The sequence below is a fragment of the Alosa pseudoharengus genome, unplaced genomic scaffold (genome assembly GCF_046254945.1).
Source record: "Alosa pseudoharengus isolate Yale_2024_CS ecotype anadromous, Long Island Sound unplaced genomic scaffold, YU_APseudo_1.1 YU_APseudo_1.1_scf_18, whole genome shotgun sequence".
NCBI classification, from domain to species: Eukaryota; Metazoa; Chordata; class Actinopteri; order Clupeiformes; family Clupeidae; genus Alosa; species Alosa pseudoharengus.
Window position 1 is genome coordinate 37480050 of NW_027468650.1, and position 9097 is coordinate 37489146.

Here is a 9097-nt window from a genome sequence, read left to right on the forward strand (position 1 = left end):
GCCTATCCAACAGCAGTAGCCTATATAGTATGCGGCATGTCATTGGGGTTATCAAGTGGGCACCCTCATTCACCGATGTTTCGTTAAGTTAGGCCCACGACACCTCATGAAGGCTTAACAGTGAAACCAGCGTCCTGGAGACACTCCCCTCCATGCTACCACCATATTACCACATTGAAATATCCAATACTCAAAATACTCTTAACCAGCCCAGGCATGGTCTAAGTTGGCTAGGTCGGTCCGTCCCATTGATGTGGACTGAACCATAAACCATAAAGAACCTTAGCCAAGTACCATCACCCTAGGCACAGCCCATCACAAACACAAAACAAATTAGCCAGTTAGCTTAGCCCATTATCTTAGGCCCCATCCCAAACACAAAACAAATTAGCCAGCAGTTAGCAGTTAGCTTACGCCCCATGCTGCCCCATATTACCACAACAAGCATCCAAATACCCTTAACCAACCTAGGCATGGTTTAAGTTGGCTAGGTCGGTCCGTCCCGTTGATGTGGACTGAACCATAAACCATAAAGAACCTTAGCCAAGTACCATCAACCTAGGCACAGTCCATCACAAACACAAAACAAATGAGCCAGTTAGCTTACCTTAGCTTGCGCCCCAGGAAGGGTAACTTCTCCTTACCCACCACCAAAACAAATGAGCCAGTTAGCTTACCTTAGCTTGCGCCCCAGGAAGGGTAACTTCTCCTTACCCACGACCAAAACAAATGAGCCAGTTAGCTTACCTTAGCTTGCGCCCCAGGAAGGGTAACTTCTCCTTACCCACAACCATTCGCTTGCCCGTTCTGCTGCTAAGGACATGTTACTAACCACCTGCCTTAGACTTCGACCACAAATGCCCAATTCAGACAGCAAGCCAATAGCAGATCTGGCCACAAACCCACGTGCACCGATTTCAATAAGCCTTAATCGTGCACTCCAACCTCGCTTAGCTGCCTCCTCTGCTATTTCAGTATATTTAGGTCTCTTCAGCTCATTGGCCACTTCCACTCTGTCTTCCCAAGGAACAGTGAGTTCAATGAAGTAAACTATCTTCTCTGACCATAGAATTACGTCAGGACGTAGCTTAGTACTCACTATATGTGGAGGTACCGCCATCTGCTGGCCAAGATCAACCTTCATTTCCCAGCCCGCCCCATTTTTCAACTGGCCGGTTTTACACCTGGCCTTCGCGGAACAAGGTTTATCCCCCTGACGTACAAAGTTAATTTGCCTTACCCCTTTACTAGCTGCTAATGAATTGACTTCTCTTCTTTTATCCTCTATTGCCGCTGCCACACATTTCAATACCTGGTTATGACGCCACGTATACCGCCCCTGGGTGAGACTTACCTTGCATCCTGATAGGATATGGTGGAGACTGCCCACACACAAGCAAAGTATGCATTTATCATCCTCACCAAACCATTGACTTAAATTCTTGGGAGATGGGAGCACATCATATGTAGCACCTAACATAAATCTGATCTTACTAGCTTCCATGCCCCATAGATCTTTTTTCCACCCCTTCCCAGTTCACCCACTGCCCTTGTTTTGCCTGCGACACTGCCTTAGTACATCTTACAGCCTCCTCCTGTCTATGCATTTCCTCCACTACCATTTTCCTCTTTTCTCCTGCAGAAGCCTTACTCCACAAGGGTTTACTTGCACCCACCCCTAGACCCCCCCGCCCGTGCTGCACATGGCCCATTTCACTTCCTCCCTGCATTAACTGAGGGTGCAACTTTCCTCACCACTGGGTCCTTGGACTGAGTAAGAGTCAATTCCAATCTAGCCTTAGCACACTTAAATTCCTCTGTCAGACTAGATATTGGCAACTCTACAATACCCTTCCCATACAAGGCTACACTGCTTAAGCAGCGTGGGACTCCGAGCCATTTTCTGACAAAGGAGTTGATCATTTTTTCCAACCTCTCTACCTTTGACAGAGGAACTTCATAAACTGTCAATGGCCACATTAGCCGAGGCAACAAACCAAACTGCAAACACCACAGCTTGAGCTTACCTGGCAGCCCCGACTTGTCAATTTTTGCAATACCTTGCCTAGTGACCTGTCTCAAGTCTTCAACCTGTGATTTATCACTAAGGCTTGCATCATACCACCTTCCCAGGCTCTTCACTGGTTTCTCCAGAACTGTGGGAATCACCTCCTTATTTATAGCAAACTTCTTATCTGTTACCTTCCCTTTAATAATTGAGAGACTCCTAGACTTACTTGGTTTCACCTTCATTCTGGCCCATTGCAGATTACTATTTAACTTACCCAGCAACCTGTTGGTGCATGGAACGGTTGTCGTCAAGGTTGTCATGTCGTCCATGAAAGCCCGAATCGGGGGGAGGCGTGGCCCTCCCTGCAACTTCTCCCCGCCCACTACCCATTTTGAGGCCCTAATAATGACCTCCATTGCCATTGTAAAAGCAAGTGGGGAGATGGTACATCCGGCCATGATTCCTATCTCAAGTTGTTGCCCACCTGTGGTGTAATCAGCTGTAGTAAAACATAATTGAATATCCAGAAAGTATGCTTTTACTAGGCTTTTAATGCTACCTGGGATTCTGAAATAATCAAAGGCCTCCCACAACAGACTAGGGAACTTGGGAACACACAGACCCAAAAGCATTAGCCAAATCCAAGAACACAACGTGCAGGTCTCTCTTCTCACGCTTTGCTAATTGAATTTGGTGCCAAATCATGCTGGTATGCTCTAAGCACCCGGAGAAGCCAGGAATTCCAGCTTTTTGCACCGTGGTATCAATTAGTTTATTCCTTTCAAGGTAATTTGTCAGTCTCCGTGCCACCACACTAAAGAAAACCTTCCCTTCAACATTCAGTAGACTAATAGTAATATATAACTATCAGTATGGGGGACCCTTATAATAATAATATAATTATAGTAATATATAACTATCAGTATGGGGGACCCTTATAATAAAGTTGGTTAAGCTTTATTAATATATTAGTAATATATAACCAAACCAAAACTGGCTTATCACATTTATTCTTTTAGGAAAAGTTAAAACAAAACAACAAGTAGTTGAATGGGCTATATTACATGCATCATTCCTATACCATCACTGTCAGCCCTACTAGCAAGGGAGACATGCGACATGGAATGTTCAGGTGCACAGAACGACAGTTTATTATAGTCTGGTCAGTTTAGGGCAAATGGCTGCAAAAAATGATTAACATTTGAGCTAATGTTTTTCTGTTCATTTAGGGCCTAATAAACAAAACAAAAAAAGGAGCCCAAAAAATTAAGTGGGTTTGGGCTTAAAAGATGCAGAAACACCACGTTTATATTAGTGTTATGAACAAGCATAAGCCGTAAAACCTTTACTTTTTGAGATATTCACGCATGGTGCACAGGCCACGTTTTATGTATCAGCTCCTGAAGGTTGCAGAGAATCATATTAAGTTTTTATTAGGTATGAATCTCATCTTATATCAATGTTATGAACCACCAAACTCCCTAAATGACCTTAATTTATTTTAAATATTGATGCAAAAAATTAATAAGAACTGTCGCAAAAATCTGTATTTTAGCTTTGAGAACCACTTAAATCTATGGAATTTAGTTACCAAATTAACTTGGATGGATCAGATGAATCTGGGATAGAAGAAATGTAGTTGGCCTCTACTGTTGAATTTTCGTTCGAAACAACTGTATTGTATTGTTTATCAGACTATATTTGTGTTTAACTTGTGTACTAAAAAATCAGTGTTCTGCTGAGGCCCCCAAAGTTCTGCTGTTCCCTGATTTGATGATCTCCATTTGACTGAACTGGTATGTGCTTGACATGAAAAATTTCATGTAAATGTGTGCAACGTTTTCATTTTTAAATCCACCACAGGAACTTGGAGGAAGGTACATAACAGATAGATTGATAGATATACGTTATTGATCCCCTAAGGGGAAATTCAAGGTCCCAACTTAAGACATCACAACATGCACTACAACATAAACAGGATGATAAAATAACAACTCCACTAATAAGGACAGTAAAAGATACTAAATCAAGTATAGTATAGTATAGTATAGTATATATACTCTTTTGATCCCGTGAGGGAAATTTGGTCTCTGCATTTATCCCAATCCGTGAATTAGTGAAACACACACAGCACACAGTGAGGTGAAGCACACACTAATCCCGGCGCAGTGAGCTGCCTGCATCAACAGCGGCGCTCGGGGAGCAGTGAGGGGTTAGGTGCCTTGCTCAAGGGCACTTCAGCCGTGCCTACTGGTCGGGGTTCGAACCGGCAACCCTCCGGTGTCAGGTCCGAGGTGCTAACCAGTAGGCCACGGCTGACCCTAAATCAAGGATCCACGTGAATGTACGAAGGATGTATAAGCATGAATCTCTTGCGTAACAGGGCAGGGACTGACCCTGTGTTTCAGTGGTAAGGTGCTCTATGAGGTGTGTGTCATGGTGATAGTGCAAATAAGTCCAACAGTGGAGTGATAGTCTAGAGTCAAGAGACCAGCATTAAATATGGACAATATAAGAGATAAATGTAAGCATAGTAATATAAGAATTATAGCAGCAGTGCAAGGATAGGTTTGAAGTGATAGGATATCAGCCATTGGTCAAGTATGAAGTTAGACCACAGTCCACAGTGGAGGGAGGGGTTGTGCATGTGGGCTAGTATAGCCTGTAAACAGTGTAGACAGTGTAAGCAGTAACATTGTGGGTGAGTGGACAGTCCGTACACAACATTGTTATAGGAGGTCATAAAAGTGTAGAAGAGGGTGGAGAGGCAGATAGACTAAGCAGTGAAGTTGATCTCTTCACTTCCCTTTCGTGAAGCATTGAAGAGTTGTATGGCCCTGGGGACAAATTACTTCCTCAGTCTGTCAGTTGTGCATGCCAGTGAGCGTAGTCTCCAACTGGTCAAGCTCTTCTGCTTCATGATAGTGCTGTGGATTGGATGACAGTCATTGTCTAAGATGTTGATTAGTTTGTTCAGGGTCCTTTTGTCTGATATTGAAGTGATGCACTCCAGTTTAGCTCCCACAACAGAGCCAGCTTTCCTTACCAGCCTGTCTTGTCGCCCAGCATCCCTCTTCTTAGTGCTTCCTCCCCATACAACAGCATAGACCTCTGAAGTTCGCCTACAAAAAAGCTGCCATCTTTGACATCCGGTATCTGGCGATTTTTCCTATGGGAAAATAACATGGGGATTTTGAATTATCGCACCTGCTAAACTCTCGCGGGGATGAAAAAGTCTGAAATGCAGACGTATTCCTGAACACACTTTTGTCCTCTGCCTTCGAGTGGATATTGTGATCTCCAGTACGTGAAGGCGGCACACTTAGATTTTTGCTACCCCAGAGCTAACTTTCAATGCAACTTGCCATAGGTAGTTAGCTTTAATTAAGAACCGGATCTCCTTATATGGGCAAAGATGGCCATTTTGGTTCTTTTTTGTAGGCGAACTTCAGAGGTCTATAGCAGAGGCAATGGCAACAACAGAGTCAGACTGGTAAGACATCCAGAGGAGGAGCTTGCTGCAGACATTGAAGGACCGCAGCCTCCTCAGGAAGTACAGCCTGCTCTGCCCTTTCCTGTAGAGTGCTTCAGTGTTGAATGACCAGTCCAGTTCATTGTCCAGGTGTAGATATTTGTAAGTGTTTACCACCTCCACATTGACCCCCTCAATGGTGACTGGCAGCAGAGCAGGCTTAGACCTCCAGAAATCCACCACCATCTCCTTGGTCTTATCAGTGTTGTGGTTGAGTTTGCACCATTCCTCCACCAGGCTCCTGTATTCCTCCTCTTGCCCATCCCTGATACACCCCACAATTGCAGTATTATCCAAAAACTTCTGCATGTGGCATGACTCAGTGTTGTAGCAGAAGTCTGACGTGTACAGGGTGAACAGGACTGGAGAGAGCTCAGTTCCCTGTGGAGCTCCGGTGCTGCTGATCACAGTGTCAGAGAGGAAGTTCTTCAGTCTGACAAACTGTGGCCGCTCTGTCAGGTAGGCTGTCAATCCAGGATACTAGTTGAGCATCCCCACCCATCTGCAGGAGATTGTCACCCAGGGGTTGGATGGTGTTAAAAGCACTAGAAACGTCAAAGAACATGATTCTCACAGCACTTTTCCCCTTGTCCAGGTGAGAATGCGTCCTGTGTAGGAGATATGTGATGGCATCGTCCACGCCCACTTTCTCCTAGTATGCAAACTGTAGCGGGTCTAGTGCATGGCGTACCTGGGGTCTTAGTATGCACAAGACCAGGCGATCCATGGTCTTCATCACGTGTGATAACTGCTGTCACCTTACAAAAACCTATCATTTTTGGACTTTCCCTTTGTTTACATTGTTTCTTAGAAGGTTGTTGGGGTCCTCATCTTCTAACAAATAGCCTTAATCAACTTAAGCACTAGTGCCTACTAGTAGAGACCCATGAGTAGATTTAGAGCTTTTGCCCAAACAAACTGCATTGCTTTCATGAGCAGATTTACAGAAAAATGTGGCTTGGGCGCTGATTGATTCAGTGATAAAAGGTTTTTCACAAATATCTCAGAAATTAAAGGTTTTAGGACCTATGTTTCTTCATAACACTAATATAAATGTGACATGTCCGCATCGTTTAAGCCGAAGACCAACTCTCTGTGACCTTCAGGAGCCGAGATAGAAAATTCCAGGTCTAAAAAGTGGGCGTGGCCGTTTCAGGGCCTTCCCCCACCTAATTTTTTGGGCTCCTTGCATTTTTTTCTTTATTTGGCCCTAAATGAACAGAAAAACATTGGCTCAAATGTTAATCATAATTTGCAGCCTTGACCCCATTTTTGCCCCAAACTGACCAGACTATCTATGCATTTTTGCATTTAGAATAGCTCTAAAACTGAGGGGCGAACATGTCGCCAGAGCATGGATATCTCAATCGCAAAATTAAACAATATTTCTATCGGGCGCCTACGTTGCCACGAACAATAACGCAGCTCTCAACTTAAAATGTGAACAGTCTAGCAACGCATTTCATGAAGGCCCTTTTGGACATGTCAGTTATTTGTACCACTGGCTAGATGTAAAACTGCATTTCATTTTAGACTATTGGTATTTAATTTGTGCATTGACAATAAAGTTGCAGCGCCAGTAGGATACTTTCTGTGCGGCCCGCACACACATGCATGCCAAACAACACAAAAGTTTCAAGAGTGGGGGATGGAGACAAATTGATTAGTGTGATTTATGTTTGCGGAATGGATGTACAGGACTGAGCGGCGGTCATATTTTGTACCGCTATGCGGTACATCTAGTTATCACAAACATTATTATGCCTATATTGTTGTATGCACTTTCACTGAAATGTTTTGTGACATGCACATCAGAGGACTGCTTTATTAATGTAAGATATAGTTAGTTTCATTGCTTTTGCATGGTTGCACGATGCAAGAAATACTTCTCAAAACAGCAACAATTATATAGGTGCCATTGTTTTGGGATGTTTCCCTCATGCAAGCATTATACACTGGTAGGCAAATGGAGAAAAAAATTACATGTTTTTTAATGAAGTTTAATTTAAATGCCTGAATGTAAGGATTCAGGAAACACAATACCAGCTTTTGTGTATATGGTAAAATAATTAAATAGTCATTAAATAATTAAATAGCCTTCCAACAGGTTGAAGCGGAGTTTTGATACCAACGTTATCGATTAGTTTCAGTTTCTCTCGCGCAGACGCCTGCATTGAATAAACACTCATACCACCACTTTATTGTATGGCTCCATGTTTAATGACATTGATAGCAGAAACGAAGCACCAAGCTAATTTCACTCCACGACTCCGCGGACCAGCAGTCTCCACGTTGTGGACCCATATTTTGAGAAATGCTGAATAGACCACAACCAATTTCAATTCTTTGACACGGTCACCGTTAGACTAGAGGGGAGAAGGGATGGGAAAAAATCTGGGCATAGTTCTTCCAGAACTTCGTGCCAAGTAAAAGCGTTGTCGAGATGTTTGTGTGAATGAAACGAAGTGTATAGGCCATAGTGTGACATGTGTAAACCAATGGTGGAGTGGTGGAGATGACGCCACAGGGTTTTATTTAAGAGAGCCTACGTTTGCATGTAGGCAATTTATATTCACAATACTTAGGCCTACTAAAATAAATATTATTTTATTGCATTTGTATTGGTTGTTTAGAGTAAAAAAAAAAAAACGGTCGGTCTTATTTAGCCTATTCACAGCAGTAGACCTGCATCACTGTATGAAACATTACAAAAACATGAAACATGACATATTATATAGAACTGTAAATCATCTGATTATGTAATATTTACAGATATCTAGGCTATATTTAACATTTACTTTATATTTGGCCTGTTATGAAATCATGTATTGAACAATTTAGCACAGCTCAGCTTTAAGAAACTCAAATAGCCTAGATGCATGCTTAGCATTTTGTGATCAACACTTTGTGAAACTTAAAGGCCAAATTTGGAGACATGCATGTCGAAATTTGCTGCAAATTCAAAACCGGATTACTCTGGAACGGCTAACTGTACAGGGGACTGCTTTAAACCTTCGTGTTCGGTAAGGTCTGCTGTTTATTTTGATATATTGTTTGCCATGTTTTGAACGAAGGGTTCGTGAAGTATTCCACCAAGATGAATGGGTAGGGAGATAGGCGCAGAACCTAGAATTTATGATTCAATTTAATCATAGTATTTATTTGTTTCGTGAACCGTTTACCAAACGGCCAAACGTTACAAATGAAGTGTTTTAGCCTTTATATGAACCTTTTCTGTTTTTGGAGAAATACAACATAGTATTATTGGTCAAAAAGGGAGATCCAAGGTCTAACAAGAGCCAAGGAGCAGGACCGGAGCACTCAATGCTTAACGTGTTTTTATTTGTGCAAACTGACTAACGTTTAGACGCCCATGCGTCTTCTTCAGAGTCAAACAGTCAATGGCAATGATGTACAGTTTTTAAAGAGTCAGATATTAACATCTTTCCAGGCATTGGTTACTGGCCTAGGTGGGTGTGGTACATCAATTAACCAGTCCTGTGTAAGCACTCAGATGTAGACAGAAAAGGGGAAAAAAACCAACCACCAAAAGG